The sequence below is a fragment of the Ursus americanus genome, chromosome 24 (assembly GCF_024610735.1).
Source record: "Ursus americanus isolate L20-20 chromosome 24, mUrsAme1.1.p, whole genome shotgun sequence".
Taxonomy (NCBI): Eukaryota; Metazoa; Chordata; class Mammalia; order Carnivora; family Ursidae; genus Ursus; species Ursus americanus.
In genome coordinates, this window is record NC_142150.1 from 8702489 (window position 1) to 8730430 (window position 27942).

Below are 27942 nucleotides of genomic sequence, written 5' to 3' on the forward strand. Positions count from 1 at the left end.
TTGACTGTTGCCCTCCTGGTGGACATTTTGGCTGTTCTGGGTTTTTACCATCATGAGCAGCGTGTTCATTATACCTTTATCTTTGCACAGTTGCGCAGGAAGGACTGTGAGATGGATTCCTGGAAGCAGAATTGTTGGGTCAAAGTACATACTTTTGGATGTTGCTAAATAACACTGCCGAATGCTTCTCTGGAAAGTTTGTACCAGGTTGTACTCCCACCAGCAGTGGGAGGAGTAAGCTTTTCCACCTGGAAGATAAGTCAGTCCAGTAGTGAGGTTGGACGCTGGTTTAGAAAGCATGATTCCAGTGGTACCCAGGATCGACTCCCCCTACCCGCTTCAAGAATCTCCCCTTCCAGCTGCCATGCTGTCAGGAAATCTCACTCATTCCTTGACCTGGAATTGGCATTATCTCCTGGTGTTGTCTCTGGAGGACTCAGCTGTCTAGGAACAGACATCAGTCCCAGAGGAACAAATCTGGGCTCTGAGAAGGGTGTTAAGGAAAGCCGGCTGCATTCATTAGCCATGGACTTGGTCAGGGTCACTTCATGACTTTTATGGGCCCTTGGCCCTTCTGCCTTTGGGGACCCCTCCTCCATTAAAAAAATAAAAAAGATATTGAAAAGTTTATTTAATGACTGCATTGGTATAAAATAAATATAATCCAGGCTGGATTGTACTCATTGTTTCTTCTGATTACAAAAAAAAAAAAAATTAAAACATTTCCATGGGTTCTACAAATATCATGGACCCTAAGCACTGTGCCTAATGGATCCGTTAGCTCCGGACTTGTTCCCTGGGTTAGCCCTGCTCTCACCTGCCTCCTTACCTGTTGTCTTCCTCCTTCACCTTGGCTTTGGCACTGGAAAGGTATGACATTCCAGCCATTTGAATATAGCTGGCCACCAGAAAAAGCACTGAGTAACATTTGGACCAGGTCTGGGCCAATAATAACCACTCACAGCAGCAGAAAATTGCAGTTTCCGGAGTCACTCACCAACATGGTTATCTTAAAATATTACACCCATTTTACAGATTAGGAAGTGGGGACCGTGAAACAGAGAAAAGAAAAGTGTCTGGTCTGAGACAGAGAGTTAGTCAGAAATAAAATTCTAGAAACTGCCGCCTTGGCTCGCTTCACACCCTCCTGCACGGCCAGCTCTCTGCCGGCCTGGGTCAACCCTGATCCTAGGATACATCTTTGTCCTTTGAACAGCCTCAATCGTGCACCTTTACCGAAGACAAGGCGGTGACAGTGCCACAGCCCGACAGGCACAGGAGCGAAGCTCCACATATTTGGGCGACATATGGAAGCCAATTGCAGCCATGCTTCCCAAATCTCTCCCTAAATAACTGACTTCAGTTTGTATGTGTATGTTTTTTTAAACTAGAGTAAAATTGATTGTCACACATGCCTGCGATCTTATTTTAATGTAAGTAGAGCATGATTTGAAATTCGGATTTGGATGGCTCAGCATTAATTACCTCCCGACTGCACTTTTTATTTATGGAGTGTGCTTACTGTCGTTAGCCAGGAGGATGCCGGAAGGGCATGGAAGGACGATTAATCACAAGAAGGTGGATTTAATCAGTAGTTGTGGATAGCAAAATGGGAAATGGATTTATTTCTTTTTTATTCACATTTCATCTCATTTCCACATTCTTCAGATTCATCTCACTCCTTTGCCACGTGCCCCCTCCGTTCCTCTTCTAGGAATCCTGCTTCCATTCCCCTCCTGTTGCCCTATGCACAGTGTCAGTCATGTCGACCTTCTAGGATGCTCCCCACCATCTGTACTCCTGACTGGGAGCAGCCGCAGGTTAAGGTTGGTAAAGCGAGGGCTCCCATCATGTCTTCCCCTCTTAAAAAAGCCATTGTGATGATTATCATTATTGTCTGCTTGTATTGAAAACGTACTATGTTATCACTCATATTATTTTACCTTCCAGTAACACTTTGGGGCAGGAATAATTACACCCAGCTCATAGATGTGAAACCTGAGGCTCAGAGAGGTTGAGTCAGTAGTTTGAAGTCACACAGCGCATCACCTTCCATCACACTGTACCATTCTCAGACAGGATAGCAGTCAGAAAGGGCTGCATAAAGCAAGCCCACCAATTAGCCAGGAGTGGGCAAGACGGAGGGCAAGAGCTGAACCTCCATGTTTGGACCGTCCAGTGTCCAAGCAGCCCTTGGAGGGAGGCAAATCAACTTTCATCCTGTTCCCAGCCCACTTTGCTTCTCCCTGTCTCCAGGCAGTGGTATTGATCTGGTTTCAAGTTGTTTGTTTTTTTAAAACTGAAAATCAAGTGCAGTTGGTAGAGCCTATTCACATAATACTTTCCCTCAGCACTTAGTTCCCTTCCAGGAAGGAGCCAGTGATCCCTCTAGACCTCTCTGCTCAGGTGGAGACCTGGGAGTGTCCCCCCCGCCACCCAGGGCCCACTGACCGGGCGATAGGGAGGTTGTGCATAGCCCAGGAAACCCAAGCACACAGGCAATTGAGTGTAGCACTTGCGGGATCCACCGGGCACGGAGTGGGACCTTCTGGAGGCTTTGTGGGGACGGCTCTGCTGTAAAGGGGGTTACTGACCGGTGGAGTGGTGGAGCCAGGGAGATTGCATTTCCCGTAGAGCCAAGCGCCTCCAAATCCCATGGTTCAGAGCGCCTTCCAGATGCCTGCGTGTGCTCTGGGCTCTCACATCAGCCACAGGAGATGGTGAGGCACACCCGCTCACCCACATTTTACAGATGGTAGCCAAGGGTTGTCGAGGTCAATTAAGCCAGTCTTGGTTATCGTGCATCTGTGAGAAAGACGGTCAGGCACAGGAGACCCGGGCCCTATATTCAAGAGCCAGGGTGTGAGGGGGGCGGGGAGGAAAAAGAAATGTACCTGGACAGCTGGAGCGAAACAACTCGGGCTGGGTTTGAATCCCACCTCCGTTACTTCCCACTAATTAGCCTTTCCTGAGCCTCAGTTTGCTAACCTGCAAACGGGGTATAGTCACACTTACACTACAAGCTCCTCCTCCAGGTCTGCCTGTTGGCCGGCACGGTGCCCGGCACAGGGTCCGTGTGAATGAACACGTGATAAAAGAGGGGGTGTTGCTGTGAGTACTAACAGTGGTGCGTGGCTAACACATGCAGGTCGGGGGTCCACGGGAAGCACTCGTGGACGATGACTTTCGTCCTCCCTGGAGGGCTGAGGACCACGTGTACAGAGAGGTGCAGACCCAGGAAAGGCAGGCTTGCAGAAGAATGAGGGCATCTCTCAGCCAGACTTCCAAGGCAGGTCACGATGCTGACCGACCGAGGTGCACCTGAACAGGATCAAGGACACTGACGGACCGAGACGGGGCAGAACTTGACCAAACTGTAAGGCTGGCCAAGGACAGGATTGAAACCCAGAGACCCTTAACTCTCAGAGTGTCATTTCTGGATGATTCTGAGGTTTCTTTTACTCTTTTCCATTTCACCAACAGATTGTGTAGCCATCCGCTGTAAGATGCTCTTAGAATTTCAGATGGACTCTTATTTTTAGAAGCAACATCGCGCTGAGCATTTGACAATGATTGATTCATTGCTCGGCTTATTTTTAATAAGCTTAAAGGCTGTGGTTGATCACTGTTTATAGACAGAGTTAATGCAGCATTTATGGTTCCTGACTCCACGGTCCTGGAACTCCTGGTGTCATCGTTAAAATGAGGACACCCACGTGTGAGAGTGTGTGGGGGCGCCCCTGTCACAGGAGCGTCCCCACCCCTTTTGAGCGTCTTGCTTCACCCCTGCAAGTCACCGGGCAGCTGCGACTTGGTTCCCAGTCTGACTAGAATGTCATTACGTTTCATTATGACTTTATTCTTCCTGTCAGAAGCCGGGTGATGAGGAGCTGGAGGCAGCCAGTAATTAAGCTTACCTGTCAGGCTTTCGCTCCAGCCAGAATGAAATGCAACTCCAACTTCTGCCTTTCATTTCCCTGGGTGTCCAGGCGTTGGAATTAAGCTCCTTATGGGAACAAGATCTGACCCAAAATGTTCGAACAGGGATTACCGAGATGGAAATTCAGTGAAGTTACCTCCTTGTCACGACCGGGAAGAGCTGTGAGCTCTCAGGCTGCTTGAGAAAATGACTTATTTGGGGAGGAAAATCGAGTTCCAAGCCATAATAGCCAGTGAAAGCAATTGCTGGGATCACAGCACTCAGACTCGATATTCATTCGTCCCCCAGAGAAGAGATGTGGGCTAGTCCAGAGACTTTGATGACGAAAAGTGCAAAGTCCACAGAATCTTTGAGGACCATTTGTCATCTGTGGGCAGGCCTGCCTCATGTCTGTGGCTTTGAGGGAGCTGTGTCAGATACTTCATTCCTGCCGATGGTCCGTACGAGCCAAAGGCTACAGGAAGCTTTGTTCTTGACTCCTGAAAATTATAGTCTGATGTACTTCAAAGGGATTCTAATGAGGACATTGGAGGCACAAAGAACTGAGCTGTGCAGATTCGGTTTGCAAGTCTGCAAAGTTGGCGTTACTTGGTCTCTCTAGCCAGCCTCTTGCTCCCTTGCCTGTGCCTGGTGACGACGGTCTTAGAGGCCCTCGTCATCCTCACCTGCATTTCCCCCCTTTGCCTCTGCTAGGCTCGTCTCACCCAGCATTTTATCTACAGCTCCTTTCTGAATTCTTTTCTCTCTCTTGGTATTAAAGGTTTGGCAGACATAGCCTTCCTTTCGAAAATGTTTATTAGGGGCGCCTGGGTGGCTCAGTGGGTTAAGCCTCCTACTCTTGGTTTCAGCTCAGGTCTTTATTTCAGGGTCCTGGGATGGAGTCCCGTGTCAGACTCTGCACTCAGCAGGGAGTCTCCTTCTCTGCCTCTCTCTCCCTCTGCCCCCCCCCACAAAATAAATAAATAAATCTTTTAAAAATTTTTAAAAAAATAAACTGTTTATTAACGACATTTTCCGAGAATCTATTAATCCTCAAAATACTCACTTAGATCTCTTCCCCCCCACACATTGTCATATATATGTCTCTCTCTCTCTCTCTCGCTCAGGTGTTTTCTCTCTTGACTTTTTTTTTTTAAGATTTTATTTGTTTATTTATTTGACAGAGACAGCCAGCGAGAGAGGGAACACAAGCAGGGGGAGTGGGAGAGGAAGAAGCAGGCTTCCAGCAGAGGAGCCTGATGTGGGGCTCGATCCCATAACGCCGGGATCACGCCCTGAGCTGAAGGCATATGCTTAATGACTGCGCTACCCAGGCGCCCCCTCTCTTGACTTTTTGAGCAGTTCTTTGGTCTTTGCCAAGAAAGAACTCACTCGGGCTTGCTGTCCTAGACTCTGCTCACATTTGCCACCTCTGTCTAGGTAGCTTTTAATATTGGCGAGAATCCAGGGAACCCCATCCCACCCTTAATGACGCCTTGGTAACCTGTAACCACCCACTCTTTCCAAGGGTGCTTCTAGAACAGTCCCCAAAGTACGAAGTTGCAGAATGTCCAATCTGGAAGGAACCTTATAACTAGCTCTGTCCCTCACTAAGGATAGAGTAACGGAAGCCCAGAGAGGAAAAGCCACTTGCCCAAAGTCACAGAGGAGGTGGAGACAGAGTCAGAGTAAGGCCCCGGCCCTCTTGGTGACCCTTTGCTCTCTCCTTTGAGAATTCATGTCTGCGTGCAAGTGCCAGACCAGAATTCAACATCCTTATTGAGTCAGAATTGTAGCTCTCACTTACAGAGCATGAACTATGCACCAAGCATTAGGCTAAGTGCTTCTTTTATACACCTCATCTCATTCTCACCAAGTACTCTATGAGCTGAAAACCATTTTAAAGATGAAGAAACTGAGCTGATGGTATGCTAGAGCCGGTTGGGCCTGGCTCTCGAGAGCCGAATGTATGTGTCTCTTCCTAATTCTGTGTTCAATGATTTCATGTTGCTAGCTGACATCGGCCACAGTGGATGTATTTACACCACAGAAACTGGCAAATGCTACAAATTGAGGCTTTTCTCCATGTCCTGCACCCTCCACCACAGGAGACCCAATGTACCAGCATACCCCCCGGGCTTCCTATCAGCTAAGCAGCTTGCTCAGGGACACGCAGCAGGGATGTGAGTGAGCTGCGACTGACCCACAGGTGTCTGACTTCAAAGCCTGAGCCTTCACCATCACCCTATACTGCGAGTCACCAAAGCCAGGTTTTCGGGGACTCGTTCTGCTGAGACTGGAGGCAGTGGTGTAGAGAAAGCAGCTTCTTTGGGTCTGATACCTGGGATGGTGGCAGAGTGGGAGCTACCCATATCCAGAGGGACCACACCTGGTTGCTGGAGAAGGACACCGCCAGACCGTTTCCCAGACCTCAGTCCGCTCCAACACTCAGGCCTTCTTGCTGTTTTTAGGTGTTCCAATCGCACTTGCAACTCAGGGCCTTTGTTACTGTTCCCACAGTCTTGAATGCTTTTCCACAGGTAAACACAAAGCTTGCTCCCTCACCTCTTTCTTGTCTGGGCTCTTCCTTGACCAACCCAACTAAAATAGCACTGCAACTGTTTCTGTTCACTTTCCCTAGTTTATGTTCATAGCACTTACCACTGCCTGTCTTCATAGCCCACATGCCTTTCCGTCTTTCTCTCCCGCGGAATGTAAGCTCCGTGAAGGTTAGGACTGCGTTGTGCTTACACTGTAGAGTGTGGAATAGGGCAGGATTGGATGGATAAAGTAATACAGCTCAGCTGTTATTCTACTCTCCATGCTGCCTTTTTAGATAGGCCTTAGGCGGTCCACTCCTAGCTTAGCTCTTCACTTGTAAAGGCAAAGGGCTTGGCTCTCTGGCCTCATGGGATCTTCAAAGTCTACAACCACCTTCTGTCTCCCCTAGAGCTTCTTCTTTTGCATTCCCACTTCTCCACCCCACCCCAAAAAAATAGGCCAAAGTCACATCTATCAATGCTGATTTGCTGACAAATAATTATTAAACTTTTTTTTTTTTTAAGAAAAAGTTGGAGGGGAGAGGCAGAGGGAGAGGGGAGAGGGAATCTTAAGCAGGCTCTGAACTGGGCAGGGAGCCTGATAGGGGGCTTGATGTCAAGACCCTGAGATCATGACCTGAGCCAAAGTCAAGAGTCAGATGCTTAACTGACTGAGCCACTCAAGCACCCCAATTATTAAATATTTTTAAAAGGAACTTTTTAAAAAAGATTTTATTTATTTACTTGAGAGAGAGAGCACACGTGCATGAGCAAGGGTAGGAGCAGAGGGAGAGAGAGAGGGACATGCAGAATCCCCGCTGACTGCTGAGCTCGATGCGGGACTCAATCCCAGGGATCCCGAGATCATGACCTTCGCCAAAGTCAGACATCCAACTGACTGAGCCACCCAGGTGCCCCGAAAGGAGCTTTCAATTCCAAGAACTAACTACATTTCCATCTTAGAAGGTAAATGTGGCCGTGCCGTTGAAACCGACTAAGAGGACGGTGAGGGCTGAACGAGTATGACCTTTGAGAAGGAAATGTGAAGGGATTCAGGTCACAGCCCACAGTGGGAGTGGCCGCAGGGACCCTGGGCTGAGTGCCTATTCACTCATTCTGACCTTCAGGGTCATACTGTTTCTCGCATTTCCCTGGTCCTGTCTGGCAGTAAATACATAATGACTCTCACACACGTATACACACACACCCCTTCCTTTCTTATTTCAAAAACCTTACATGTTTATTGTAGAAATTTTAGAACATATGGACAGGGTAAAAGAACAGTTAAAAATTACTTGTAGGGGCGCCTCGGTGGCACAGTCGTTAAGCGTCTGCCTTCGGCTCAGGGCGTGATCCCGGCATGATGGGATCGAGCCCCGCATCAGGCTCCTCCACTGGGAGCCTGCTTCTTCCTCTCCCACTCCCCCTGCTTGTGTTCCCTCTCTCGCTGGCTGTCTCTCTGTCAAATAAATAAATAAAATCTTTAAAAAAATAAAAAATAAAATAAAAAAATAAAAATTACTTGTAATCTCACCTTGGAGATAAGAGTTGTAAATATTTTGGTGAGTTATTTGTTACCAGTCTTTTTTTCCTACTGATTAACATCTATGTATTTTCTGACCTACATTTTAAAACCTTCATACATCATGGACATCTTTCTGTGTGATTAATATGTTTATACCCAGTCACTTTTACTAGGATTTAGTTGTATGCAGGTAATTTATTTCACCCATCCCTGACCGGTGGGCACTTAAGTTGTTTCCAACTCTAGATTATTAATACTGAGATAGAATTTCTCGTTAGTATGTCTTGGACAAATAGTGATTATTCTCAGAGTCATTAATGTTAGTTACTGCAAACTCAATCTATGGACTGAATGCTTGTGCCTCACCCCCCACCCCCACGCAGGTGTCTAAAGCCTTAATCCCCAATGTGATGGTATTAGGAAGTGGGGCCTTTGGAGATAATTAGGTTTAGATAAGGTCATGAGGGTGGAGCCCCATGATGGCATTAGCGTCCTTATAAGGAGATAAAGGGACCAGAGCTTACGCTCTCCACCATGTGAAGATACAGTGAGAAAACAGCCATCCATCAACCACTATCAGAGCCCTCACCAAGAACCCCAACATGCTGGCATGCGGCCCCCAGAACTATGAGAAATAAATGTCTGTTATTTAAGCCACCCGGCCTCTGGCATTGTTATAGTCGCTATCTCACTGAGTCTTCCACAAATACTTACTAGAATGGTGTCTATATGGCAACCATGACTTTACCTCTGGACCTTTGCACATTCTGTTCCCTCTCCTTGGATAACCCTTTCCAGGCTTCATCCCCTGATTATCATAGGTTCTTCCTGCTGCCCTAAATCATACATTTCCTTACATTTTAATGTTTAGAAAGATGATGACTCTAACAGCCAGTGTGGGTTTGTGATGGTAGTGAGTTGTGCACATAATTCCTTTTCACCATTTAAAACATAGCCCAGTGCAGGCAGTAATTCCTGAGTTCCTGTAACCCTTGGGCTACTCTCTCCTTGCACTCCCCACACTGCATGACACTTGCCGCTCTTTTGTCTCCCTCTGTACGAGGGAGAACCTTCCTGAGAACAGCAAACATGTATTTTTTGTTCCTATATACCCAGCTCCCAGCAAGCTCAGTAGCCTGGGCTCTAGGACAGGTGCTGAGGGCAAGGGATAGGTGGGGAGCAGGTCTCTGGTTGTCTCCTTCCTCCCCAGTGAACAGGTAAATGGAGTTACTTCCTCATTCCAGGCCATGGGGAGCTCTGTCACAGAGCCCTTGGTGGGTGGGTCGGAGCATTTCACCTGCTGGTCCTTTGAGATTAATGTCTTGAGATTAATTTCAGACCTTGGTGGGTATATTTATTTGCTCTGAGTGAGGGTGGGGAGAAAGCTTAGCAGGTGGAAGTTTTGGTAATCCGTGCCCACACGGCTCTAGAGAGGTTCCAAGAAACCAGTTACCTGCCTCACAATTGTTTTCAGGGTGCCTCACAGTGACATTCAAGACTCAGGGGAAATGCTTGAATTTCAACTTTACAAAAGGGCCTGCTGGAGATATCACCTTTCCCCACTGGCCCCGCCGCCCCGCCCTGGTATAGTGACTGTGAATGTAGTTGGCCATTTGAGCTTTTCAGTGTTCCCTCCTCCCAGCTTCTCCCCCGCCCCCACTCCCTTCTGGGTCTTTCTCTTTGTTCTGAGTTCATCTTCCCTTATCTGCCTCTGCAGGACTTTTTGTCTTGTTTTTTGTTTGTTTGTTTGTTTTGTTTTGTTTTTTTGCTTAGCTCTAGTTACAGAAAGAATATGGTACCTGTTGCATGGGAATACACACCACACAAAGCTGGGAGACGGACGATTGTCCCTCTCCAGCTGGGAAGGTGGGTGAAGGCTTGAAGCAGGAGGCGGCTGATGCCTGAAAGATAGGTAGGATTCAAATAGTTGAAGAAGTGGTAGAGGAAGGGGAGAAGTCATCCCAAGCTCAGGCAGGAGTAAGTCATGATCAGGAAGGGGAGGACTGAGACTGAAGCAAACATTTATGTGTTATGTTCATAAACTGCCCTCAATATGCTGCCCGCTTGCTTGTGTGGGTAAACCAGAAGCCCCCCCAGGCCCCTGGTTCTCCAGTTCATGTGTTGGTGTGAGCTCTCCTCACCTTACCCCCATGACAACCCAGCCTCCAAACTCAGTACCTCTCCAAATTCAAACTTAAAGAACCCATGATCATAAAACGGTTGGAATCCAATTTAGAGTTCCCTGCATGTTTTGTAGAAGAGATGGGGGGAATGGGCTTATCTTGTACGCTTCAGCACAAATAACTGGAAAAATCCATTAGATGTTTGTATTTCTCCCCCTCCCCCCGCCAAACTCCCGAGCCACACGGTGGCGTGGAGGAGTGTTGCTCCCTCCTTCCCTCAGTCTCACTCTTATTGGCCCTTTTTATCTACTGGGTTCTTCCCTGTGAACGTGACCTTTCTCCCTCTTCATCAGCCAACTCTTATCACCCAACTTATATACCACCAATACATCATGTTAGTCGACAGGGCCCCCTAGTTTCTTAATCTAAACCCTCCTGGAAGGAGGTTTATTTGGTTGTATTTTCCAAACAAATGTAATGCCTTCCCCAAGAGAAATTCTGTGGCTGATCTAGTCCCCCTCTTGTTACACGTGTATTTTCTCGGTGGAACTCCCACAACCACCCTTCTATTACCTTCATGGTATAGATTGGACAACTGAAAATAAGAGAAGCAAATTGGTTTGCCCAAAGTCAAAGATGAGACCTGAACGCTGTCACTTTTTTAACAATGTCTAACAGCCACCTCTTATACAGGGAATGTGAGGAGGGTGGCTGATGGGCGTTGGGCTAGACATAAAGCTTGGAACCTGTGTTCGGCTCAGGGCTGCCATAAAAAAAAATTCCACAACAGGGTGGCTTCAAACAATAGAAATGTATTCTCTCATAGTTTTGGAGGCTAGGAGTCCAAAATCAGGGCATTAGTGAGGATCTTTCTGGAGGGTTCCTCCGGGATCCTGCCTTCTGAGGGAGTATCTGCTTCACACCTCTCTCCTAGCTGCTGGCGGTAGCTGACGATCCTTGGCATGTAGATGCGGGGCTCCGAGCTCTGTCCTCTGTCCTCGTTTTCACATGGCATTCTCTGAGTGCCTCTGTGTCTTCACGTGGTCTTGTTATAAGGACACCGGTCCTTGGATTTAGAGCCCAGCCTAATCCATGACGAACTCATTTTAACTAACTACATCTTATTTCCAAACAAGGTCACATTCTGAGGTTCCAGGAGGATAGGGAGTTTTGATGAGAAACCATTCAACCCAGTAGAGGACCAGTTCATAAGGGTCCTAGGAAGTAACGCTGGCAAATGTAGACTGTGGGCAAGGAATAATCCTGAAGGGTTTGTGAGGAGGAAGATGGCAGGGTCCAGCCGAAATCCCTCCCCTCGAATCTGACTGGCTCCATGTGATTTCCTGATCCCCGCGGCTCCTTGGGCCTTGGCTGCTTTTTTCAGGAATTAAACTGGGTGGGCTTCCGCCAGCAGGTGAGCCCCTTCCGAGAGTGGCAGCCTTTTCTTTCCCTTGGAAACTCTGCACTTCCGGAAGTGCTTTGCGCTTGCCTCCGCGGTGCCTCGGGCTAATCAGTATGCCGCTGGAAACTATTTACAGCCTGATGCAGTAGTCACAACAAATCTGCTCCCGCTGGGAGTTGAAAAGACTGAACCGGGTGCCAGTTCCTTTTTGGTAAGTGCGGTGTTTTCCCCCTCCTGTCATTTGCACCCGGCCCCTTGGATCCCTTGGACTTCAGGCCCAGAGTCCTTTTCCTGAGTTGTCCCTGATGCTGGAAGAGCTGCCAAGGGCTAGTCAGGGCACCTTTGAAAAGAAAAGCTTTCTGAGGACAGGGGCCAGGGGCTAAGGCAGGGCAGGGGGGCCGAGCAGGAGGGGCTGAGAGGCCTGGCGGATCTGCAGGCTCAGAGAATACAGCAGGCCAGCTGGAAGCCCTTGGAAAAGCCTCGGGCTACCTCTTTACTGCCCCGCTCTGACCCCGCCCCACAAACACTGGGCTGTTTGGATGCGCCTTGAAGCTGGGAGAGCACGAGAACTTTGGGCCCTGCTCTAGTGGCAGAAGCCACAGGCTCCATCTGCCTTTGTGGCTCTGGCAAACCCTCAACCGGCCTACCAGGGAGCGGGCTTGGGAGAGACACAGTTGGCCTCAGTGAGTGTGCAGAGGCCTCGGGCTTCCATTTACTTTGAGCAGGGATCCTCAAGCAGCAAGCTCGGTTTCTCCCCACCGGGCCTAACCGTGTCTTCAGATTGTGTCTGGGGCTGTAGGTTGGGCGAGGAAGCGAGCGTGGTGACAAGGGGAGAGTTCGGATCCCTGAATCAGAGGCTTTCTGTCCTCTGCTCTGGCTAGCTGTGGGATCTCAGGCAAGCTGCTCTGAGCCTACAGAGTGGGGAAGGCCTGCCCGCAGCGGGCTTCAGAGGCACGAATGGGAGGAATTAGGTAAAAGCGCTTTGCAGGCTGGAGGGTGTGCAGGGGGGAGTATAGCAGAGAACGTGCGGCCCTCTCTCTGGTCCGCAGTGACAGCTTACGTTTACGGAGGGCGCAACGTGCGCTGAGGTTCCTCCGAACACGTCCCGTGGATTGTTTTATGTAATCCAGGGGCCGAGGAGTTAGTACTGTTATTATCATCTCTCGTACACGTGAGGAAACCGTGGCTGAGAGAAGTTCGATCACTGGCTGAAGGCCAAAAAGCTACGGAGTTGTGAGGACTCCATTCGGACTGGGGCCTGCAGGCTCGAGCCCCAGTCCATGCTGCCTCTCTCGATGTAGTCGGAATTGTTAAACCTGCCGTTATGGGGACCTCGTCTTGACAAAGCCTGAAGGTCCGTGGCCCCTCACCCGCACGGCAGCCTCGTGCTGTAAGATCCTCACCTGCACCTGGCGAGTGAGGAGTTGGTGCGCGTCGGTTCCCTCCACGTACTGAGCACCTAGGCTTCCGTTCGAGGCACGGGGGGACACAGCAGTGAACAAGACGAGGGGGTTCTTGGCTTCCCCGAACTTATATTTTAGCGCCAGGGAGACGGGCAGTGAAGTACGTAAGGAAAATAATTTCAAATCACGGTGAGGGTGATGAGAATAAAACCGAGTGAAGTGGCGGAGAGAAGGGAGGCCAGGGAAGGCCTCTCTGGGGGCGGGGGGGGTTAGAGCTGAGACCAGAAGCGTGAGGTGAGGCCTCTGAGGGAAATGTGTGAGGAGCAGCTCGCTCGGGTGGGGGAACTGTGAGGGGTCTTGAGGAATAGAGAGGGGCGGGAGGAGCTGGAGGAGGGGAGCCCAGCAAGTGAGAGGAAGTGTGGAGCAGGGCCATGGCAGGGGGAGGCAGTGGCCGTGGTAGAGGGTGAGGTGACTCTTATAAGAGGCAGTGAGGGTCAGGGACCCTCTCTCCCTCACACCAACTCCTCAGAGCAACTGTGCTCCCACATCGTCAGCCGTGCTCTCAGAGAGGGCTGATGACCGAGGAAAGGCCCAGGCCTGGGCAGGGCAGGATGGGCTGGTGGGCAGCGTCCTTGGTGGGCGGGCTCCAGCTTGGAGTTGGTGGAACCCTCTCCATTTTGCTGCAGGGCAAACAGGGGGCAGACCCGAGGGCCTAAGTGTACCCTTCACACACACAGGCTAGTCAGCCTAGTCCCACACATCCAGGAATTGGCACGGCTGGCAGTCACCCCATGACTAGACCCAGCCGGCTGCCGGAGTGGGAGCAAGACCTTCCCAGGAAGGCAGAGCCACTTCTTCTGCCCACCTTCTCATACTCTCCTGTAGGGAGTGTCGATCGTAATTAATAACTTCCTCTGGGGATTTTGTAGGAGCTCTGCTGTCTACGGAGAATGGCTGGTATATATTCTGAAGAGCCTAATAAGTTTCCCCCCCATCCTTGAGAGGAAGGAGATGCTTTGTGTGATGGATCAGAATGAAATCATAAACTTTGGACCTGGAAGACACTCTGGAGACAATTGTGCCCAACACTCTCACTGATAACAAGAGACGAAGGCTCTGGAATTCTTTAATTCAGCGTCATGAAAAATAGTCGGCAAAAGCCTTTCTGGGGAAAAAATAAAAACCAATCAACTACACTTTTCCTGACTTAGCAAACAGAATAAATGGATTCTTCGATTGAACAGAGGCCGGCCGCAGATGAGAGCGGGGCTTCTGGTGTCCAGGAAGCAGGTGGTTCCCACAGGCAGTACTTAAGAGCTAGATGTTCTTGGGCAAGTCACCTCATGTCTGATTCCTCAGTTTCCTGGTCTGTAAAAGGCAGACAATAATGGACACTCACCTGAAGGGGTTTTGATGTGAACCGAATAAAATAACCTCGTATATATAAAGTGCTCGTCACACGGTGAGGATCCAATAAAAGACCACTGCTAGTACCACGTGGGGTACAGACACCGAAGACGCAGATCAGCAGTGAGGCAGAGCAGGTAAAAATGCTCGGCAATGGCAAGCTGGCCACAAATGGCGCTGTTGCTCTCTTGAGCTCAAGAGTAACATCCCTCAGAGTGGGTTTTTTTTAATTCCTCCCCAAAAGTTTATCTTATCATTTGCCTCTTTTTCCTGAAAGGCAGTCTCTGGTGTTGTTTTGTTTTGTTTTTTAAGATTTTATTTACTTATTTGACAGAGAGAGAGAAAGAGAGAGAGAGCAAAAGCAGGGGGATGGGCAGGCAGAGGGAGAGGGAGAAGCAGGCTCCCCGCTGAGCAAGGAGCCCTATGCAGGGCTGGATCCCAGGACCCTGGGATCATGACCTGCCGAAGGCAGACGCTTAACCCACTGACCCACCCAGGTGCCCCCTGAAAGGCAATTTCTAAGAGAAAAATCTTCCCTATTCAGTGAGACTTCCAGCATGTGAACTAGAATTTTACCACAGAGTTTTGACTATTTTGCTAGAGGCCTTACACACCTGCCAGTGTGTAAGGCTAGACACTGTTGCCATGAGAGGTGGGTTGGAGAAAGGTACCCAGACTCCCCCAGAGGTTATAAAACCCCATCCTTTGTCCCATCTCAACTCAACCCCAGGGCCACATGGAAGATTTGTAAGATGAGAGCTCATCTTACCCCGCAGGCACCATGCTATGATTTCAGGTGAACTCATCACTAGACGGTGATGTTTATTATTAGTCATTTCCCTCCTGGCTTGGAGGGAGACTTCAGGCATGTGGAAAACACCAGAAGCCCCATGCCCAGGAGCCACTGACTCACAAGCTCTGAGAACTGACCATTCATGGTGACTCGGCATTGATTCGTCCCTTTGGTGGGCTCTGCAGGAGCCTGGCTGGGCCTTACCCGTCCTGTTCCTTTCCCCTCTGCTGAATGCAATCCTCATGTTAGGAAGCATCTTTTGGAAAATGAAATTAGAAGAGTAAGAGAATATTTTTTTAAAAGATTTTATTTATTTATTTGCTGGGGAGAGAGAGAGCACACAGGCAGGGGGAGCTGCAGGCAGAGGGAGAAGCAGTCTCCCCGCTGAGCAAGGGGCCTGATGCAGGACTCGATCCCAGGACCCTGGGATCATGACCTGAGCTGAAGGCAGATGCTTAACCAACTGAGCCACCCAGGCATCCCAAGAGAAAAGAATTAAGAGCCCTTTCCAAGAAGGAATTTAGCTAGGAGAACTGAATCCCATCTAATATCCTGGGTTAAAAAGAACCAGCTATGAACTACAAATGCAGTTGACTTTGGCCCTGAGATCTGTACGGAAAACTAGAAAAAGAAATAGTCATGAATCAGCAGCACCAGCAATGTTTGCTTGTGAGCTCTTTTAGTCATGTGTGTGAATACATAATTCTGTCCTGGGGTCCTATGGAGTTTGCTTCGTGCCCCAAGGTGTGGAATTTGGAAAAATGCCAGCCCTGGCAGTTCTTCTGCTTTGGGAAGTAAAGCAAAGGAAACTTCCATGAGAGTGCTGTTTCTTGGAGAACCGTTACTCACCTGAGCCCTGGGTTCAGATGGAGGTTCAGAGCAAGTCTGCAAGGGCTCGTGGGGCATCTGAGCCCAGGAGCTGCTCAGTCGGTACCAAGGCCCGGAGCCAAGGATGTCCACAGGGCCCAGGGAGAGGGCACTTGGTGGGCGGGGGGGGGGGGGGGGCTTTGGACTTTGAGTAGTCATTTACTCATTCATCTTCTTTTTACTGAGCACCTGCTGGGCACCAGGCACTGTTCTAAGCATGGTGAAACAAGAAGGGCAAGGTTTCTGTTGTCGTGGAATTCAGATACAGACAACACACAGGGAAGCAAATGCATTAAGAAGTTTATTTTGAAGATGGCAAGTGCTAGGAAGAGAGTAAAGCAGGGCGATGTGTTCGAAAGCGAGTGGGGGTGTTGTTAGACCATGTTAGATCTGAAGCACCAGCCTTGGGAAGACCGGGGGAGCCTGATGGAGGCCATGGAATCACCAACACAAAGGCTCCAGGTGGGGACGGCTGTGGCTCCTTCAAGGCACGTAACAATGGCCAGTGTCACTGGAGCCTTGTGAATTTATGGCTCCTTTCAGATTTATACCTGGCGTGCTATCACCCCAGTGTCCACTCAGAGAGCCATCTCCTGGAGGCAGGGTCAGAAGGAGTGTCTCGACCTGCTTTTTGGAGACAAGCAGAAATGATTGTTGAGAGGACGAATCCTTCCCTCCTCTTCACCTCCACATCTAACCCACCATCAAGTCTGTGGCTCATGCTCCCTGTTTTCTCCTAGGAAGTCCACTTTTCTTTGTATCCACCACCGTCACCCTGGTTCAAACCACCAGCATCTCTCCCCATGTCTACCAGCAAACCCTCTGAAACTGGTTCCGCATGCGTGGTCTTGCCCATCCCCAGTCCACTCTCCACACTGTGGTCAGCATGATCTTTTAAAACCTCAGATCTAGGGGTACCTGACTGGCTCGGTCAGGGGAGCATGTGACTCTTGATCTTGGGGTCATGAGTTCAGGCCCCACAACGGGTATGGAGATTACTTGAAAATAAAAGCTTTAAAACAAACTAAAACCTCAGATCTAATCATGTCCCATACACCTCCTCCGTACTTTTCCATGACTCCCCATTGCTGTCAGGATTAGGACCCAAATCCCTACAAGGACATGCAAGGCTCTATCTGCATAGAACCCTTGTTTCTTCTCTTGCTTCATTTCCAACCATTTGTGGGTCCACTTTGTGCTCTGGCCACATAGGCTTTCTTCCAGTTCCTCTAATATGCTGTACTAGTTTTGGCCTCAGGGCCTTTGCACAAGCCTCAATGGCTCTTAACCTCTTCTCCTTCCATGCACCCTGGCCTCAGCTACTCAGGCCTCAGCATATCTGTTACTTCAGCAGGGACGTCTTCCTTGCTGTTCAACACTGTGATACTATAGAGAGTCTTTGGTTACATGCTCCCAGTAGCATGTCATATTTATTGTATTAGCTCTCAACACATTTCTATTTATTTGTGATGCCTCTTCCCTGCGCTAGGCCATAAGGTGCAGGAGGGCGGGAACCCATTCGGCCTGGTCCATGACTGTGTCCTCAGCACTTCGAAAGTGTCTGGAGCACAGTGGACACTTGATACGTATTTGTTGCAGCAATGAAGGAATGAGTGCTCACAAAGACCTGGACTCTTAAATGTTCCACTTGAATATGCTACTTGCTTTCAACAAAATGAAATAACAGGAGGCCGTCTGTATTTTCTGTTCCATTTCTCTACCCTATAGAGATGGTGATTGATATCTGGAGTTCAAGAATAAGCATAGTGAGCAAGAATTCTGGCAGATGAACAACCTGCTTAGGAAGCCTGTTCTTGCCTTCGACTATCAGAACAGTGTTATTTTCTTTGGCCCGAAGGTGTCTAAGACCGTGTGTACTCAGGGAAGCGGTGTAGACCCGCAGTGTGGAGCCAGGGCCAGGGGTGAGACTCAAATAATAATCAAGTGGAAGAGGGTTGTGTGAAGCCTGGTGGGGGACATTGCCTTTCTCAGCGGCTGAGGAATTGGAACGTACCCCCTTGTGTCAATGTGGAAGTGAATGAATTAAGTTCCGTTTTATGCCGTGCCTGGAAAAATACCAACGCTGCGCTCGCATAGTTTCTGCAAGCAAACCCCAAATGCCACTCAGTCTCAGCTCTAGGAGAGACTGTTACAGGGGAAAAGAGTCAACATTCATAGACTATGGGAAATACCACTGAAGTGGAAAAGATTAGAGCCGTGGATTTTTACCTTTTTGAGGTTATGTACCCCTTTGAAAATCTGACAGAAGCAATGGACCCTTGCTCCCTTCATGCCTCTTGACCCTCTGCAAAATATTTTTCCATACAACATCCTCTCATCCATGGAGACCCAGGGAGGGCCATAGCCTCGGGTGAAAAGTTCCAGTTAGTGGGTCTGGTTGGAAATTGAACAGAAATAAGCTAGTAAGAGATGACATGGAAGCACAAGTTAGACAAGGTTTGGTTTAAGGAATAAAAGAGAAGCACCCTGCAATTAGGTTTTTGTATTTCTGGAGTTCTTTGCTTTTTAGAACAAGTTGATTGGCACGGGGCGACCACGTGCACCAGAGTGAAATAAGGCAGACCTCTAGGGGTTGGGGGGAAGCCATGCTGAGTATTTCCCCAGATTTAGCCAACCACGGTGATCCATCCACTAAAATCCACCAGGAGGCTAGGATTTTAGTCTGTCATGTTCACCACTGGTCCCCAGTGTCCAGCTCAGTGCTTGGCATGGAGTAGGCGCTCAATAAATAATTGTTGAATGGCTGACTCAGTCTGTCCTGGGTTGCCCCACTTCACTCTGTCTTCCTCTCCTTCGTTTTGTTCTGGAGTTATCAGATTTTAGTTTTTTATTTATTTGTTCAAGAAATATTTGTTGAGATTGGTGGTGTGATGGCATGTGATAGCTGAATCCAAAGTTGATGTAAATTCTACAATTACACTAAAACCTTGGGTGGAAAAGAAAAGCAGTATTCATTTTAACCTTCTGGTGGGCATTCATTGTCCTCTAGGCATAGAACGACATGAGATTGAACAGCTCCTGCTCTGGGCTTCAGTACCCCTAACTTGACGTCTCAGTTCTGCTGCTCGGGAATGGCGAAAGCCTCAGTTTCTTCAACTGTAAAATGGGGTGTGAGAATTACGTAAGGTTATGCAGTTAGAGCGCTTAGCACAATTCTTGACACACGCCTACCTGTTGTTTTAATAAATGTCAGGCCTTTTTGTTCTTATCTGGCTCCCCTGCCATACAGTTCGTTGGTTCCTTTAGGGTCCTCTCCCTTTTCTGAGCCCACCATTCTGAACCCAGAAACTGTTGCTTACTATACAATAGGTCATGTGCGGCCTCTAAAAAGTCCCAGAAATATTCAATCATGGCTATATTTAAGGGTTGAGGACATGACTAATTTCTTCCTTCCTATTTTTCCATATTTCTAATTTCAATTAATAAGCATGTATCACTTCATAATTTAAAAAGGACCGAATAAGAAAAAAATATTGTAATAAAAATGTGTTTATGCCACCTGGCTAAGTTCAGAGGTAGGAAACAAGAACATTTCATTGTGTCCGGTCTGTAGAATCAATTCCAGGAAATTGGGAGGACTCAGTTTGTCCATTACATGGCCCAAATAAAAAGGCCCAAACACAGGTGCCGAGAAAGGAAGGCTGCCTCCCTGAGCGGGCATGGATGTGCTGTTCTGTTTGGTAGATGTGGGGTTAGGAACGGGGACTCCTGGCTTCATCTCCCAGCTCTCCCTCTGCCCAGCTCCACGTGCAGCTTTGGGAAAATTTCAGCCCCAGTTCTCTCATCAGTAAAGTGGGAGAGACCAATGGAGAGACTTGTCCTTACAGATCGTTGTGGGAATGAATATCGAGTACTTCGCAGGTCAGGGTAAGTCTTCCACGCCTTCTTGTTTTCTTTCTGTTTCTCCACTAGCATCGGGGACATCCTCATCCTTTACATTATACGTGTGTGTGTTTTGCACATGCGCATGTATATAAAAGTATATATAAATGCCTGCACTTTGGTGTCGAATCATCATCTCAGCCTGACCGTGGCCGAACTAGAACTCTTGATTTCTCAAACCCCTCCCGCCAGCTGCTCCTCCCTTAGTCTTCTGCATGTCATCTTCTTCTCCTTCGTTATCTTCATTTCTGTCTCCATCTTTGTTTCCTTCTTCTTCCGACCCTTTCAACATGTCCTCACTCTTCTTAGCTCACAGGCCGACAGGAGCACACAAGGGCCGAAGTTGCAGACTCCTGCCTTTCGCGTGCTCACCACGACTCTCCTCTCCAGCTCATCTGCGCTTGCCGTCGGGCCTGCTCTCTGCTCCTGCCTCAGTGGTGCTCTTGCTGTCCTTGAGCACCCTGACCGGATTCTGCTCAGGACTCTTGCACTCCTGTCCCTTTGCCCCTGATGCTGTCCCCTCAGGTCGGGTATGGGCTCACTTCCTTCCTTTGCATCTCTGCTGGCAGATGCCTCCTTTCGAGAAGCCTCTCTGAGCTGCCTTTCAGAGTACTCGCCCCCCCATGCCCCCCCCCCAGGCACATTCTGTCCCTCGCCCCAGCTGTACTTCTTCTGGTACTTACTATACATTTACTTGCCTGTCAGTTTGGCTGCCCTTGTGTATAATCTTCGGTCCGTTCAACACTCTGTCTCCCCGACACCCAGAAAAGAATGGGGCGCTTAGCGGTCATTCAAAAATATTTGTTGCATATATTAACAAATGTAAGAACAATTCTGCCTATAGCTCGTTTTCAACCCCTGCAATACCACTCATCTGCAACAAGGCGGCCCTCTTTATAAATTTTCAGCCCTGTTGGCTGCGTCCGATAAGGGCGCCAAGCTGCGCTCTGAGTGACAGTGAGGACGGTGAGAACCCACTTCTCTGGGCAGTCGGGGCTGCAGGACGAATCCAAGTCTGAACATGGGCATGGGGAGGAGCAGGAGGAGGTGGGGGAGCAAAGCCAGGCTTTGCAGTGAGGGGAACTGTCCAGCTCTCAGGAAACTGATGTCATTGGAGCATCCCTGGATGATAAATGTCGGTGGAGCCCATGCCTGATATCTCTTGAGGAGGGAGAGAAGCAGCTCTTAGAGCCAGAGGAAGAGCGTTGAGATAAATTGTCCTTCCCAGGAACACACAGCCAAGACAGCCCGCAAACCACTTAGTGCAGGCATTGAAGGGATGGTGCTTATCGGGCCCAGATGGGACATGGTGGGAAAATCGGTATTTCTGGAGCCACTGAATAGAACATGGCGACTCCCAGCCCCAGGCACAAATCTCCCAGAATCTCCTTCTAAGGGCTTTGGGGTTGGCAAGCTAGAGAGTGCATCTGGACCAGTCAGTTTACCCTTCTCCCACCCTACATTCCCACCCTGCCTTGCTCCCATCCAGAAGCCTTAGGAGAAGTGGGCTTGGATCAGCATCACTGTAAAAGAGAGTCTAAGCCCCTTCCTGGGACATTGCAGGAGGCTACTCAGGGGGTGTGCTACAGGGGGCATCCTGTGGGGGTCTCCAGGAGAACTTAATACCGTGCACCTTCGAGTCTGGCTCAGGGTCAGACGGTGAGCCTGGGATCGGTCAGTGAGCCTGGCTGTACCCTTACACACCAGGCAGGTACTGGACGAATCCTGGCCCAGGAGCCAGGACTGGGGGTGAAGATACAGAGGAATCTCTTCCTTAGATGCCCCTTAGGATAGAAACTGGGAGGCACAGGACAGGGGAACCTGTGTACCGTCCAGATTGGGAATTTTATGTCCAAGATCACAAGCCTAGCTCTTGATTTTAGAAAATAAAGACAGCCGTATGACGTGAGAAGAAATGCAATGGTAGTATAAATCAAAGTGGCCATCACAGCCAGTCCTTAGGAGTCCAAGGCAGGAGGTCAGATGGTCTGGGCTCTGTCGATGGATCTGCTGTGTGACCTTGGACTAGTCACTTGACCTTTCTGGGCTTCGGTATTTTCACATATACAATGGTCATCATACATCTTGATGTTGCCATCTCATGAGTTATTGGAATCAAACAAGATAATAAAGTCTTTGTAAAGTTAGAAGGGCTTTAGTATGTATAACTTGACCCCTAACCAAGTTGTATAAAGCAGTAGACCAATAGGAGCAATAAACACCCAATGAGCTTGAACCGGGTGCCCGCTACCGTGCCCCGTGTTCACATGCATGTTTCACATGGGCCTCACTGTGAAGAGACTGGCACTGTTATCATTTCCATGAACAGATGAGGTCATAAGACACAAAGAAGTTAAATAACTCGTCCCAGGTCACACAGAGTCAGGGTGGACCAGAGTCTGAATTCAAGCAGTTTGTCTCCAGAGGATGCCCTGGGAGCTTGCACTGGGACCTTGAGGGCCTGTAGCCCAGATCTCCAAGCTCCCAAACCCATCCCCCACCCCCCGCCCTTGGCTTCCTCGGGGAAGATAACCACAAGTCTGTCCAGTGAAAACAGACCCATCACTATCTCTTCCCTGCAGAACGGTCAATCCCTGCCAACCGCAGAGAGACGGCAGGGCCTTCACACAACCTGATGTTTACCCCCTCCAAGAGCCAAGGGTTCCAGTGGGGATGGTGGAGCCCTGCCAGTCCTGAGAAGGAGGGGGAGATGCCAGGGAGTGGGGCCCCTCTGATTTCTGCAGAGTGGGCACGTGTGGGGGAACTTCCTGGTCCAGGATGGGTCTCCCTCACTGCACAGTGAGTGGGTCTTGCAGAAACATTGCCCCCCTGCCTCTGCTTTCTCAAGGAAATCTCTGAAGGACAGGCTGGCGCTTTCCATGCCTTCCTCCGGAAGAAGGGCAGGAAAGGCAGGCAGCGTCCCCCTCCCTGGGCCCCTCCTTGAGGACAGCGTGGCCAGGCAGGCGGCCCAGGGCCCTTTGCTGAGCTTGCCTGATGTTACTCCATTCACTGGAGTCTACGGAGTTGGGCCAACAGAGAGTGGCAGACGAGGGCTGCTGGGTTTCCCTCTCTGAGGATCCTTCAGGAGCCTTGTCGGATGGCCTGGAACAGTGGAAGGACATGAAAACAGGTACAAGAGGAGTTGTTGAAAGAACCAAGTCCTTAGCCCGGACAAGAGAAGACTCGGGAAGTGTGGGCACTGTCAAATATCTAAAGGGCTGCCCTGAGGCAGGCTAGTTGAGGGTAGCCTCGGTGGGGTGGAGGAAGGAGTGGCGGGGAAGAGCGCAAGGAAACACGCAGACATCTCCGCAGAAGGGAAAAGAACCGCCTTGGGGGCAGTGAGCTCTCCCTCACTGCAGGGGTTCAGGCAGAGGCAGGAGACCCTCTTGGCAGGGCCCTTGCCAAGTGGGGGTGTGCTCCTGGGAAGGGAGAGAACTCAGGGATCATGAAGGCCTGCCCAGCCCTCTGTGACCCTATAGCCCTGTGAAGAGAGAGAGGAGGACATGGGATGGAAATGGCCTGGCATCTTCCATGTAGGCGTGCCTCATGCTGGCCTTTCCCACCTTCACCCTGAACCTCAGCTCTCCCACCTGTTCTGTCTTGGCCTTAGTGCCCTGCGACCCCAGGTCTCACTATTACTTTTTCTTCCTACAGTAACTACTGGCCCTGCACCCTGCCCTTCTGTGCCCTGCTCGTTGCTGGGTGACGCTACTGGATAATGGGCCAGGTGACTCATTCTGGGGCTTTCTCAAGTGACATGATGCCACTGCTTGGGTACAAAGCTCTTTTCCCTGGAGACGTGGTTCTCAAGCTTTAGTGGGCATCAGAACGAGCCGCAGGTCTATAGAACAACGACAACAAAGCATAGACTACTGGGTCCTACCAGAGTTCCTCTTTCAGTAAGTCTGTGGTGGTGTCCAAGAATTTGCATAGTAACAAGTTCCCAGGTATTGCTGGTGCTGTAGGACCAGGAACTGAACTTTGAGAACCACTGCTCTAGAAGACCTCTAAGGCCTATGACCACAGGTACAAGGCTATGGCTTCAGACAAACCCATGTTGGAATTCCACCATTTATGAGGTGTGTGACCATTGGTAATTTACCTAACATCTCTGTGCTTCTGTTGCCTGTTCTGGATACTGGTGACGGTACTACTTTCAGAGTGTTGTTGTGAGGATCGAAGATGGTGGTTTATGTATATAGCTTAGTGGCTGGGATATGCTAAGTAGGCAAATGCTCAGTAAATGTTAGCGATTCTTATCAGAATAAGATGATGGCTCTTTCAGACACTTCACGCCTACCTCGTAGGACAGGGTGTTGGAGCAAAGGCACACGTCCTCCTCCCATTGTGCCCCCGGTGTAGGGCCAATCCCATTGTTATTCCTTACCATCTGCTCCATGCTGGAAGGATGGGGATTCATTATCAGTAAGGCCATCCTTCAAATCTTGGTTTTGTGTCAGGGGTCAGCCACACATTCTGAATGACTGGCTTTCAGTGTGACTCTGCAGGGGCCTGCCTGATAGAAACCAGACTGTGTGTAGGACACAGGGATGGGGTCATCTGAGTTCTCTTGTCATGTTTCTGCTGGAGCCCCAAGGCCCCCATTGTCTCGTCACTCAGATCCTGTGGTCTCTGGCCTGATAGTTATAATGATAGAAGTGCAGGCTTAAGTCTCCTGCTGCAGGGTCTCAAAATTAAGAGAGCAAATCTAGGGGTGGCTTCAGATGGACTCAGGCTGCTTTGAATGTTGCTGAAGAGGGGGACCTGCTGGGAAATACAGGCCAGGTTCCACCTTGTGGGATACCAATCCCGAAGTGGGTTCCTTGGGGTAGTAGCTTGAGAAGTGCTCTACCCAAAGGGCCCTGCTGTCAAATAAATTTAGGAGTTACTCCATTCCCAGGTGCCTGCTTAGAGCTCCAGGGTGCTCACTGGCGTATGGAAGCTTCCCAAAAGTCCTACGGTGAAGACATACGGGTAAGGCTGTTGGACATACTCAGGTTTGTTTACCATCAATTAATTTCGGGAGACTAGTTCTAGGAATTTATGGTTTTTCAGGGGCCTTCATATGTAGTACCTCACCTGATTTTCAAAATAATCCTAAGAGGTAAATATGTCCATACCCGTTTTACAAAGAGGAGGCTGAGAGGCAGAGAGGTCTACACCTTGCCCCAGGTCACAGAGGTATTTAAAATACTATCCACAGTTGCATGATCTGAGATAGGTTTTGTGCATTTGATGGAAGTTTGTAGGGACAGCAATCATTTAAACCAAACCAAACCAAAAAACAAGCAAAAAACCCCCCCAAACCCCTAATTGGGCATGGCACCTCTTACTTATAAGTCCCCTCCCCTTTTTTTGAAGGTTTTATTTATTTATTTGACACACACAGAGAGAAAGAGAACACAAGCAGGTGGAGCTGCAGGCAGAGGGAGAAGGAGAAGCAGGCTCCCTGCTGGGGACTCGATCCCAAGACCCCAAGATCATGACCTGAGCTGAGGGCAGGCGCTTAACCGGCTGAGCCACCCAGGTGCCCTGTAAAGTCCCTTTTAGTGAAGTATATTTATTTTACTTTTGACCTTGGGCTCACCTTATGATTATGATGTCACTACACAGAGAGACCAAACAACACAGATTAAGAATTTAGATTCTAGGGGTGCCTGGGTGGCTCAGTCAGTTAAGCAAGCAGCTGTCTCTGGCTCAGGTCACAATCCCAGGGTTCTGGGATCGAGTCCTGCATCGGGCTCCCTGCTCAGTAGGGAGCGTGCTTCCCCTTCTCCCTCTGCCCCTTTCCCTGCTCATGCTCTCTCTCACTATCTCTCTCTCTTTCAAATAAATAAATAAATTCTTTTAAAGAAAGCTAAGTAAGCAGTGTTTGAATCCAAGCAGTGTCACTTCCTAACTCTGTGACCTTGGGCAAGTTATTTAACTCTTCTGTGCCTGGTTTCCCCTGTGAAATGTGATTTTTATACCTGTAGCATAAGGTTCCTATGATGATTCAGTGAGATATCACATGCAGACCTCTCAGGATGGCACGTGACACAGAAGATTCACTGATGAAAGTATTAGCTATTGCTGCTGCTATTACTGTTGCTGATAATAAGAACACTATGTAAAGTCCACGTGTCTTGAGGACCCAGGGAAAGGGGGTGTAGATTGCAGCCAGGAGGTCTAAGACTTAACTTGGCCTGCTCATTAAGCAGCTGTGCAACTTTGGACAGCTCATTTAACCTCTCTGTGTCTCACCGTGCTCTTCGGAAAATGGGATCATGCCAGCCATCTAGCTTAGTTCACAGAATGGTCCTAAGAATAACCACCTGGGTAACCAATGTGGAAGTGCTTTGACAAACATTAAACTAGGTCATGGCAAGTTCTCCGTGTCCACATCTGACCGGCGCATGCACAGGGAGGAAGGGAGCCGGCTGCGAAGAACCGCTCTGCTAGTCGTGGGCTAGGATCTGAGAAATGCCCAGAAGTGCCGAGGCTGTTTGATCAAGGGCAGCCGTTTCATGGGTCTGCACAGAAGCCAAAAGCCAGTCATTAGCAGTGCCGAGAGTTTTCCTTTGCTAAACAATGGCGCCCTCATTCTGGGATTTCCCGGGTTGTCCGTGTTGACTTTGGAATAGAGGGTGATTGTGACACACACTGTCTGGGCCGGTGCATCTCAGACATCTGTTTCCTCCCATTTACCCTCCTCTCATGCCCTGTGTACCAGACCCACAGTGCCAGCTTCGAGTCTTACCCCAGGGGCATTCATCACAGGTACGCGCTCCTGGGCTGGGGGAAGGAGGAGGCCCTCAGAGGTGTGTGTGTGTGTGTGTGTGTGTGTGTGTGTGTGTGTGTGTGTGTGTGTGTGGCAATCTCCTGTGAAATCAGGATGCCTAACAAAAGTGGAATCAATTTACCTGCTGCTTTTGTTCCGAGGGAAAAGCCTCCAGAGCCCCCATTGGGGAATAATATTTAACCCACTTCGAGGGCATTTGTGTTCCTTTCATCTCTCAGTCATGAAAAGCAGTGGCATTTCCTACAGCACGAGTTTATTAGGGAGGTGCTGAGTTCCTCAACAGTGCCCAGGAAGTGTAGACCACAGCCCCTTGGGAAAGACGCTGCCTCTGAAATTGCTAACCGTAATCCCTGGTGACCAGAACTGGCCCTGAATGAAAGGGCTGATCCCACAGGGAAAATAAAATAAACAAAACCACACCACCCTCTCCCCCACCAAACCACAACCACCGAAAACAAAACAAACCAACGCAACCCAGGGAGAGTTTGAGGACGACTCTATTCCAGACCGTGTCTCTGAATCATTCGGTCACAAAACCAGAACAGAAGACAAAAATTAGAAACCATTTAACTTTCTTAAGTGCTTTGACAATAGCTATCCATGTTTCCGTGCCCATAGTTCTGTGGCAGAATTTTTTAAAACTTTTTTTATTTTGTATTTTTTTATTTTTTGCTTTGAACAGTTTTACTTCACCTCACATGAACCCCTAGCCCAACTGAGTGGGCTGGATAAGCCTAAATCAGTCTTTAAGCTACCTCCAAAAATGTCTGCGGTCCCCACACCCTGCCACCTCATTGGGGTCAGAGCAGGAGATGCAACCCCTCAGAGGGTAGAAGGAAGAGGGAGGAGTGAGGGCTGGCAGCATGGAGGCCCTTCAAAGGGGGGGTCAGAGGTCACCCAAAGATTACACAATTTCCACCCTTATCTGCTTCATTGAAGTAGTGGGAGGGGAGGGGGCTGGGGGAGGAGCCCCCGGGCCTGGGTTATTGAATAGAGCAAATAAATACCAGGGGTACCTGGCAACCCTGGGATCTGAGGGAGAAGCATGCCTGCTCTTCCCAACTGTGTCCTAGGCTGCTTGGGACCAGTTTGGCTGCTTTGTATAAGTCAAAAGCCTCTTTCCCCAGAGCTTTAAAGTTGTTCTTTAATTATTCATTCATTCTTCCTAAAATTCAGTTTTTGCCCTAAGCTCCTTCTATGTTTGGCCGTGTTTGGGAGGCTATAGAGAAAAATAAGACATAATCCTCACTCTCCAAAAGCTCTTCTTCTAGTAGGATTT

General features: G+C 49.2%; 1 protein-coding gene and 1 non-coding gene across 3 annotated transcripts in view; both read left to right on the forward strand.

Annotated features, from left to right (window-relative positions):
* The window catches only part of NAV2 (neuron navigator 2), a 382986-nt gene that overhangs the window by 30429 nt on the left and 324615 nt on the right, over positions 1-27942 (forward strand). The gene's annotated exons all lie outside the window — the stretch shown is intronic.
* On the forward strand, positions 18858-18929 carry LOC123799552 (small nucleolar RNA SNORD45). Its single transcript, XR_006781640.1, has one exon. It is a non-coding gene; the product is annotated as a small nucleolar RNA SNORD45 (small nucleolar RNA).